The 10,827-nt window shown below is 41.5% G+C and overlaps 3 non-coding genes across 3 annotated transcripts; all 3 read right to left on the reverse strand.

Annotated features, from left to right (window-relative positions):
• Window positions 1-7,659: 7,659 nt before the first annotated feature.
• trnad-guc (transfer RNA aspartic acid (anticodon GUC)) lies at window positions 7,660-7,731 on the reverse strand. The gene has a single exon. It is a non-coding gene; the product is annotated as a tRNA-Asp (tRNA).
• A 1,750-nt stretch (window positions 7,732-9,481) lies between these two features.
• On the reverse strand, window positions 9,482-9,553 carry trnad-guc (transfer RNA aspartic acid (anticodon GUC)). Its single transcript has one exon. It is a non-coding gene; the product is annotated as a tRNA-Asp (tRNA).
• A 1,129-nt stretch (window positions 9,554-10,682) lies between these two features.
• trnad-guc (transfer RNA aspartic acid (anticodon GUC)) lies at window positions 10,683-10,754 on the reverse strand. The gene has a single exon. It is a non-coding gene; the product is annotated as a tRNA-Asp (tRNA).
• Between the last annotated feature and the right edge of the window lie 73 nt (window positions 10,755-10,827).

Below are 10,827 nucleotides of genomic sequence, written 5' to 3' on the forward strand. Positions count from 1 at the left end.
TCGGAAAATTGAACCCCAAGCCTCCGCGCGACGAGCGGGAATACTAACAGTTGTACGATACGGTGAAGAAAAAGAAAGGATATCATTTACGTAAATATCCTTTCGGAATAAAGGCCTGGACAGCATTGGAAAGGATCTTGGGCCCCTTCCTGTCTGTGCTGACCTCGCTAAATACTGTAACTTAATCCCATCTGCCTCCTCTACAACACTTTATTTCTGGCCAACCATATTTAATTATTCGGTTTGGTGCAGATCCACTTTAAACAATGAGCACACCTAGACCGACTCTCCAGTCTTGACTTTTGTTATTCATCAAACCTTAGCAACTAATTCTGGGAGGCGATCCAGTATGCTCAGAACATGTTCGTAACAGAGGCAAAAAGCAAAACAAAAACACAAAGGAAAAAAAAATGACAATATAAAATTATTCAATAACAAAGTCTGGAGCTGGATGAGCACACCAGGCCAAGCAGCATCTTAGGAGCACAAAAGCTGACGTTTCGGGCCTAGACCCTTATTCAAGCTCTCTTTTCAGGCGTACAAACATCTGACAATTTATGAGATCTACATTAAACAGTCGTCCATTCGTGTTGTATGTAAAATGCTTGTTCGGTTGAAATTTCAGCAACGAGGTAAGCCAAGCTTATTTCAACTTTGATGCACCGCGCACTTGAATCGATAGAACATCTTTTTGACAAAATGACATAAATTCCAGCATTGGCGAAGATTGAAAAGGTGACAATGCCTCGTCTGTGATGCGCAGTCAGTTTGTTTCTTTTTTCTCTCTGTCCCATAACGGAGAGATGTAATTGCTACGCTTTCACTACGAATAAACTCATCACTTTGCAAATTGAGAAGATGAAGAGATTTTCACCTTTCACAAAGTCGAGACAACTTTCAGACACAAGTATCAACCGGTGCTGAAATAGTTGTTAAGGAATTGCATATAAAAGCCATGACATTTACTTATATTTAATTTGTTTAAATCAACAAGCAATTGTGCTTTCTCTATATCAGCCCCATAAAGGTACATAAGATATGGAAAACAATTTGGGAGAGGGAGGCAAGGAACTGGATCTCTCACAAAGTCGGGTCATCTCAATTCACCTTCAAACCACAGTAGAAATTTTATGACGCAAACAGATGTTCTCTGAATTAAAATCATAAAATGATGGTGAAACTGAATAACAGTAATATCAGACACAAAAGTTGACTCTATTTCTTTCTCCACCAATGATGGCAGATGCTCCTGATTTTCTCCAGTAGTTTCTGGTTGTATTTCAGAAATACAGAGTTCGGAATTTTTGCTTTCATACGATTGTTCACTTTTACTCTCTTCAGTGAGAGTAGCCAAAGTACTCATACAACAGTTATCGCAAAAGCAACGTTAAGAATTTCATATGATTACTTTAAGTGTATTATCATTTCTATGAACACCTTATATTTGTCTGATCCGGGTTAAAGACATGTCAAGGACTGATCTGCACCAACGTTCTGCCGAAATTTCCCAGCGGGAATCATTATTTCATCCATTCTGTCAAACCTACTGGCAACCATTAATTTTCAGAGTGCCCCCTGACTCTGCGGAACAGACCCTTCAGCCGACCATATCTGTACCCACCATGATAACAGTATAAGCTAATTCTATTTGCCTCCTGTGTAAATCTTTATTTCTGACGGTCTAATGTACTTAATTTCTCTGTTCTGTGTCGGCTTTTTTTAAACAATTGACGCACCTATCCAAATTCTCCAGCCTTCAGTTCTGTAATTCCTCGACCCTTCGCAACCCATTCTCGTGCACGGGCCAATTTACTCGGCTCATATTCCTGACAGCAAGAAATACTTTAAAAAAAAAACAAAAAGCATACACATTCAGCAGACATTAAACTCGCATTTTAAAGATGATTGTAAATTGTTAAAGCTCACTCTTCAGGCGTGAAACATTTCAAGGTTTATGTGATCTACGTTTAACAGTTGCTCATTGGTGTTGTATTTAACATGCTCTTTCAGTTAAGGATTCACCAAAGGAGCAAACCAAGTTTGTGTCACGCTTCATGAATCATGTATCTTTATCATTGCAGTGGATATATTTTTGTTGCAATGAGCGCACTTGCGGATTGGCAAAGATTTATTAAAATGCTCAGATTCACTTGACACAGCAAATGGACTTCGGTAAACAGCTGCACATTTGCTTCAGAGCGCGGCAGAATGTTGTAAATTCTTATTTCAACGAGTGGAAACGTGAAAAAAGGCAGAAATTGCTGGAAAATCTGGGCGGGTTTGGCAGCATCTATGAAGAGAAATCAGAATTAACGTTTTGGGTCCAGTGACATTCCTCAGAACTCATGGTAGGTGGGAAAGCCGGGGTTTGCAATAGCACAAAGACATGGTGGGGATTAGGGCGAAGGGTTAATCAATAGGTGGGGACTGTGCCCAAGAAAATAGGAAAACAGTTAGACTGACAAAGGAATGGCTAACGAAGAGAAACATGAAATCTGATTGAAACATCCTCTCTGATGAAGGGTCTAGGCCCGAAACGTCAGCTTTTGTGCTCCTGAGATGCTGCTTGGCCTGCTGTGTTCATCCAGCCTCACATTTTATTATCTTGAAATCTGATTGGACAGGTTGAGTCGTAATTAGATTCGAGCAAAGGATAGGTAGAAAATGAGCCAAAAGAGTTCCGTAAAAACAATTTGACCGACAATGGAGTAGTTAATGGGCAGTTGAGAAACTTATCAGCCTACCAATGCGTGGCTTGTGGTCGTAGGTTTTTTTTGCCTACGATCTTTTCCACCACAGCAACACGGCTGACAAACTCATCACTTTGTAAACTGATACATTGAGAGATTTTCATTTTTCGCAAAATTGAGAACACCTTCCAGACACAGAAGTCTGCGTTTTCATGCTTTGGTCAGTCTTGTAGTTGCAGATGAGGAAAAAAAGAACACATTGGCCCACACTGAAATAATTTCTGAGGCTTTACACACAGATTTCACGTTAAAAAAACACTCAAAATACATTCATCTTTTTTGATTCAGATTCAGTCGAAGTCAACATTTTTCGAATATTGTAAATGCACGCTGAAGTAGAATCTCATTGCACACGGCGGCAGCTCAAATAGATCACTATTTCTGTAAAAGATTAGCATTTCACATCAACTCTGCCCAATGATGATACATCGAAATAATGGTATTTAGCAAGCCATAAAAAAGCGAGCTTTGAGTGCAATTTTTTATGTTTACTTATCCTCTGTCTTTCCGAACAAGTTTAATTTCTTGACAGGTAGTACTATCTATCGCGCGAAAAGCAAGAAAGACCCCGTCGGGGAATTAATCCCCGGTCTCCTGCGAGACGCGGGGGAGGGGGGGAATCCTAAGCACGATATCAAAGAGGAATGAGCAGTGTATGAGCGTCTCGTTGTCACAACGAATCCACATAATGACAGGACAAACAGTAGGTGCTCTTTTTCGCTATCAACCCCAGAAAACCTACTTAAGTTGTCAGAATGGATGCAATTTAACACATCGATGAAAGAAACGGGGCCTCACACAACGTCGGGCCTCCTCTATTCACGTCACAGCCACGGTAGAAATTTCAATATGCAAACAGATGCTCTCTGAATTAAAATCACAAAATGCTGTAGAAACTGGAAAAAAAAGTAATATCGGAAGCGAAGGTTGATTCTCGAAACTTTCTCCACGAAAGATTGCAGGTGCTGCTGATATTCGGAGCCTGAATTCTTAGAGCAAGCAGCATTTGTCACAGAGGTAGCAGGAGCTGCAGAATCTGAGCTGGAGAATCTGAGATATCAAGGTGTTGAGCTGGATGAGCGCAGCAGGCCAAGCAGCATCAGTGGAGTAGGAAGGCTGACTTTTCGGGCCTAGACCCTTCTTCATTTCTTTTGAAGAATTGACGCACCTAGCTCAACTCTCCATTGTGTCTTGTGTCTTAAACGTCAGCCTTCCGGCTCCTCTGTGCTGCTTGGCCTGCTGTGCTCATCCAGCTCTACACCTTCAAATCTCAGCATTTGTCACACTTTGCCTGACACCCCAGGTACCAATCGAACATTCGCAAAATTTGTTGCGGAGTGCAGCCGAATGTGATAAAACAAACAGCATTGCACATTGCACAGGGAACAAAATTTTACAAAGCTGGAATCGAATCCGCCAAGCGGGAGTGAAAGCCCTGAATCCTAACCACGAGATCACCAAGTAAAGACGGGCAGAAAATATCTGTTATGAGCATCATAATTGCACAGAAAAATCATCCCAACAAACTTCGTGCAGACGTTCTTCTGGAGCACAGGCAATGTGAAAACTTGAACGGGCCACTGGGCCCACCACGTCTGTGCCGACCACGATTATAGTCTAAACTAATCCCATATGCCTCCACTTCTACTCTTTATTTCTGACGGCCGGGTATATTTAATACTCTGGTCGGTGCAGATCCAATTTAAACAATAAGCACTTGACATTTTGGCCTTCAATTCTGTTATTCCTCGATCATTTGCAACTAGTTCTCGTGAATGAACTCTTTTTTTCAAATAAAATTTAAACAAAAACATTAAATTATTCCACCAACGGAGGCAGTCAAGCTTATTTCAATCTTCATGCAGGGCGCACCTTTAGATATGAAGTATCTTGTTTGATAACATGACAAAAATCCCAGCATCTGCGGAAATTGAATGCGTGACTAAGGTCACAGTTGATTCTGACTCTTCTGTAGGGCTAATGGAATTCCGAAGATCCTCACGGATTTTGTCAAAGTTGCACTGGATATGGCTTCCTTGCAAAGAGTGCAGTTGGGATGGCGAAATATTTATTGAAGTGGATGAGCACCCAAAATTGAGCATACCAACGTCTTCTTCCCCAACTTCTTAGACGTCTTTTCCAAAACAGAGAGCCCGTGGGTGGCTTCGCTTTCACTGCTGACAAAGACATCACAGTGTAAATTGAGAAAGTTAAGATATTTTCGCCTTGCGTAAAGTTGAGACGACGTTCCAGACACAGAACTATGTCTTGTTCAGACCTCAATCATTTTTGTAATGGCAGCCGAAGAGAAATCCAGCGGACGCTGTAAAATTTCGAACGAACTACAGATAAATGTGACGTTTTATTCGCCTGTCTAAATATATTTAATTTGTTTGACTCAGAGCCCTAGAAATCAATGTTTATTGAATGTTGAAGTCCATGCTCAATTAGAATCTCATGGGACTGCCTTCGAAATGAATCAAGCAGAATAATGTTAGTACTTGAATTCAGCCTCGCGCCTCGATCATCTAATAAAACAATGGTGAGAAACAAGCCATGAAAGTAGCTTTTGGTTGCAAAACTTTCTACATTTCTTAATTCCCTGTCTTTCCTGACAAATTTTAATTTTAGGAAAGACTCACCATTTATCATGCAACAGAGATCTCCCCGCCAAGAAATTGAAACCCACATAACAGGGGTGACAATAAGCACTATACTAGTGAGGAATCTGCTTCTGCGTAACAGACAGAAGATATCCATATACTGAGGAGACAACAAATATGTGTGTTTTCTTCCTTAAACGTAGTTATGTTATGGAAAACGATTCGAGGAAATAACGGACGGAGCTGTGCCCACAAAGATGGGTTCACAGGGTTCACCTTCGAGCTTCGATAGAAATTTCAATAAGCAAACAGGAGGGGTTCTCTGAATTAAAATCACAAAATGCTGGAGAAACTGAAGAACAGTAATATAGGACATAGCCCATTTCAAACAACAAACACACCTAGTCCGAAACTCTAGCTTTCAGTTCTGTTGTTCTCAACATTTAGCAACTAATTCTGGGGAAGAAGCCATTTTGCTCAGCTCATATTCTCACCTGTCTAAAAAAGTGTATGCGTTCAGCAGACATCATAATATCATTTTAATGAAGGATTAAAATTATCAAATGTTTCTCTTCAGATGTAGAAACATCTCATAATGTCTGACATCCACATTCCATTGGTGTTGTATTTAAAATGTTCGTTCAGTTAATATTTCACGATGGGAGAACCAACATTGCAGTGGACGTTTTCCTTGTAAGGTGTGCGGTTGAGCATGGAGAGATATTTATTAAAATGAGTGAGTATAGAGAAATGAACAGTTCTCCTTCGTCTTCAATACCTTCTCTACAATGAGTCTACACTGATAGCAAAACGAAATACAGCGTTTTGTAATCGACAGATTCACTTCGCATAGAAAATTGGCCTCGCATTTGTTCCAGTGCACGAAAGAGTTGTTTTTTTTATTTCAACAAGCAGAAACGTGACATAAAAACATAAATTGCGAGAAAATCCGGGCGGGCTGGGCAGTATCTATGAAGAGAAATCAGAACTAACGTTTCGGTTCTGGTGAAACTTCCACAGAAATGATGGTAGGTAGGAAAGCGTGAGTATTCATATCACCATTCAGGGTGAGGGTTGGGGCGAAGCAGTAAATGATAGATAGGGACAGAGCCCAAATCGAAAGAAAAAGAGTTGGACAGACAAAGGAATTGATAACGAAGAGAAACGTGAAATCTAATGAAACAGATGGTGTCGGAATTCGATTCGAGTAAACGGTAGGTCGAAAAAGAGCCCAAAGAGAACGAAAAACAGTTGGACAGACAATTGCGCAGTTAATCGGCAGTTTGGGAAAATGAAATGCTGCTAATCGTGACAACTCTGCCTACCAGTGCTCAGCCGGTAGTTGCAGTCGGTTTTTATTACCTACTGCCTTTTCCACAAAAGAAAGAAGGCTAACAAACTCAACACTTCGCAAACTGATACAGTGGGGGACTATCGCTTACTGCAAAATCTAGACAACATTCCAGGCACAAAAATGTGCGTTTTTATGCTTTGGTTCGTTCTGTCGTTACAGTCGAAGAGAAAATGTAGATGATAATGAAATAATTTCTGAGGATTTACACAAAGGAATTACGATTTTTTAAAAAAATTCAATTTGTACAAGTCGGATTCGGGCGATGTCAACATTTCTTCGAATATTGAAATACATGCTGAAATAGAACATCAGTGCACTGGGCCGCTGTTTAAAGAGAATCACTATTTCTGCAAAAGAATGTTAGCATTTCACCTCAGTCTTGCCCAGTGATGATCCATCAAAATAATAGCGATTAGCAAGCCCAAACTCCTGAGTTTCCAGCGTAATTTTCCATGTTTACTTATTCCCTGTCTTCGGGACCATTTTTAATTTCTTAACTGATAGTACTATCCATGGCGCGAAAATCCAAGATCTCCCCGTTGGCGAAGTGAACACCAATATCCCGCATGACAAGCCGGGATACGAAGCACTATACTAACGAGGAACCAACGACACCAGCGCTTCTCATCGCAAAAGATTAAGTACGTACATGATGACGGAATAAATAACAGGTGCACTTTTATTATATCATTCCCACTAAGATACTTACGTCGTCGAAAACAATTAAAGAGCTGAAGGTAAGAAAAAGTGATTCAGTTGCTCACCCATTTTAACACATTCTCTGAGAGCAAATTCTTAGAGCGAGCCGCATTTGTGACAAGTTGCCTGACACTCCGGATACCAACTGAACATTCGTTCAATTTGTATCGGAGTGCAGCCGAAGTTGGCATATAGACCAATATTATTTATTTTACAGACTACACTGTCTCCGGTGCGAAAAGCCAAAATAAGACTCCCCGTCGGGGAATTGAACCCCGGTCTCCCGCGTGACAGGCGGGGATACTAACCACTATACTAACGAGGAACGAGATGCCGCACCGCTCTGCATTGCAACAGCCTAAGTAGATATATGATGACAGAACGACTAACAGGTGCTCTTTTATTATATCAATCCCATTAAGGTACTGACGTCGTCGAAAACAATTTTAGCGACGGAGTGAAGAAACAGGGTCTCGCACAACATCGGGCCCACTCTATTCACTTTATAGCCACCATCGAAATTTCAAAATGCAAATTGATGTTCTCTGAATTAAAATCACAAAATGCTGGAGAAACTGAACAACTGTAAGATCGGACGGAACAAGGTGTAGAATTTTCCGTAGACAATTCAGCAATTTCTGAAGTAAGGTCTAGGCCCGAAACGTCAGCTTTCCTCCTCCTCTGATGCTGCTCGGCCGGCTGGCTTCAGACAGCTCTCCACCTTATTATCTCACATTTTCCAGCATCTGCAGTTGCTTCTATCTCTGAACAGCAGTAAGATCGGACTTTCTTCCTTTCTCCATGAATTATGGCAGATGCTCCTTATTTTCTCTAGCATTTTCTGCTTTCATTTCAGTGTTCGTTCTGTTGTAATACTTTGTTTTTCGCAAGATTGTTTACTGTTACTCGCTTTTGTGTTAGCAGCTGAAAATATGAGGATTCATTTCGCCCAGGGTTGCATATACTTGAGGTATCTTTGTTTTCATATCTGTAAACATCATGCATCTGTTTTGTTCAAAGTTAGAATCTGTTAACCATGGATATGCAGAGAAACACAATATCTGCCGTCATTGTTCTTTCGAGAAACATCATTTCGGGATACTTCCTCATATGTCCGTTCGAGAATACGTTACATTCAGTGAGTCCGCCACCTCTCTCGGAGGAAATTTTGCACGCAGCGCCCTGCAAAACAATCTCCTCGGGTTTTAACTCTTCAATCCAGTTATCAATCGAATGAATCTTCATATAATGTTGTTTAGTGTAATCTGACGCAAAGCCGAAATCTTCCCAACTGATCAAATTCCTGTATATATCTGACGTGTGGCGTCAACTCCTGGCAATCCCTGTCTATCTGTGCAAAGTGGTTCAGGCATATCTGAGCACCTAAGCTCTCTGTGTGAACTGATGTCCGCTGTCAGCAAGACCACGGCTTTACCTGATGAGACCTGAGTTGATATTGTCCACGTACGAATGCCAGGGAAACGTAGCTTGGAAATGACATGACAGCGATAACGCTAAACTCAAACAAAACGTACCGCGTTCACAGAATTGACCAGATGCTTTCCTCAGGTGGTACGCATTTTCCGTCGAAGTGGATCCTGATATTGTGCGATAAAAAGGTTCATTGAGGGAAATCCGAATTAAAAGCAAAATAAAACGCGGGCGACAAATGCAAAACGAGATCAAAAAGCGCTAGCAATGATCAGCTGGTATGGCTGCATTTGTAGAGGGAAAAAACGAGTCAGCTTTTCGAGTGGTATTTCGCAGAATTAAGGATAGGCGTTCAGGAGTGTTAAGATTGAGTGACGGATATGTTTCCCTCGAGGCCTGTGAGACCAAACGCCTGAAATACGTCTTAAAGTGAGTGCGAGTGATTCAGTTGCTCAACCATTTTAACACATTCTCTGAGAGCAAATTCTTAGAGCGAGCCGCATTTGTGACAAGTTGCCTGACACTCCGGATACCAACTGAACATTCGTTCAATTTGTATCGGAGTGCAGCCGAAGTTGGCATATAGACCAATATTATTTATTTTACAGACTACACTGTCTCCGGTGCGAAAAGCCAAAATAAGACTCCCCGTCGGGGAATTGAACCCCGGTCTCCCGCGTGACAGGCGGGGATACTAACCACTATACTAACGAGGAACGAGATGCCGCACCGCTCTGCATTGCAACAGCCTAAGTAGGTATATGATGACAGAACGACTAACAGGTGCTCTTTTATTATATCAATCCCATTAAGGTACTGAAGTCGTCGAAAACAATTTTAGCGATGGAGTAAAGAAACAGGGTCTCGCACAACATCGGGCCCACTCTATTCACTTTATAGCCACCATCGAAATTTCAAAATGCAAACAGATGTTCTCTGAATTAAAATCACAAAATGCTGGAGAAACTGAACAACTGTAAGATCGGACAGAACAAGGTGTAGACAATTCAGCAATTTCTGAAGTAAGGTCTAGGCCCGAAACGTCAGCTTTCCTCCTCCTCTGATGCTGCTCGGCCGGCTGGCTTCAGACAGCTCTCCACCTTATTATCTCACATTTTCCAGCATCTGCAGTTGCTTCTATCTCTGAACAGCAGTAAGATCGGACGCTCTTCCTTTCTCCATGAATTAAGGCGGATGCTCCTTATTTTCTCTAGCATTTTCTGCTTTCATTTCAGTGTTCGTTCTGTTGTAATACTTTGTTTTTCGCAAGATTGTTTACTGTTACTCGCTTTTGTGTTAGCAGCTGAAAATATGCGGAAACGTTTCACACAGGATTGCATGTACTTGAGGAGTCTTTGTTTTCATATCTGTAAACATCATGCATCTGTTTTGCTCAAAGTCAGCAGCTGTTAACCATGGATCTGCAAAGTAAAACAATATCTGCCGTAATTTTCCTTTTGAGAAACACCATTTCGGGCTGGTAATGCTGCATTTGTGGAGGGAGAAACCACCTCAGCTTTTCGAGTGGCATGTCGCAGAATTAAGGATAGGCGTTCAGGAGTGTTAAGATTGAGTGATGGATTCTTTCCCTCGAGGCCTTTGAGACTAAACCCCTGAAATACGTCTTAAAGTGACTGTGAGTGATTCAGTTGCTCACCCATTTTAATACATTCTCTGAGAGCAAATTCTTAGAGCGAGCCGCATTTGTGACACTTTGCCTGACACTCCGGATACCAACTGAACATTCGTTAAACTTGTATCGGAGTGCAGCCGAAGTTGGCATATGGACCAATATTATTTATTTTACAGACTACACTGTCTCCGGTGCGAAAAGCCAAAATAAGACTCCCCGTCGGGGAATTGAACCCCGGTCTCCCGCGTGACAGGCGGGGATACTAACCACTATACTAACGAGGAACGAGATGCCGCACCGCTCTGCATTGCAACAGCCTAAGTAGATATATGATGACAGAACGACTAACAGGTGCTC

Source organism: Stegostoma tigrinum, chromosome 34 (genome assembly GCF_030684315.1).
Source record: "Stegostoma tigrinum isolate sSteTig4 chromosome 34, sSteTig4.hap1, whole genome shotgun sequence".
Lineage (NCBI taxonomy): Eukaryota > Metazoa > Chordata > Chondrichthyes > Orectolobiformes > Stegostomatidae > Stegostoma > Stegostoma tigrinum.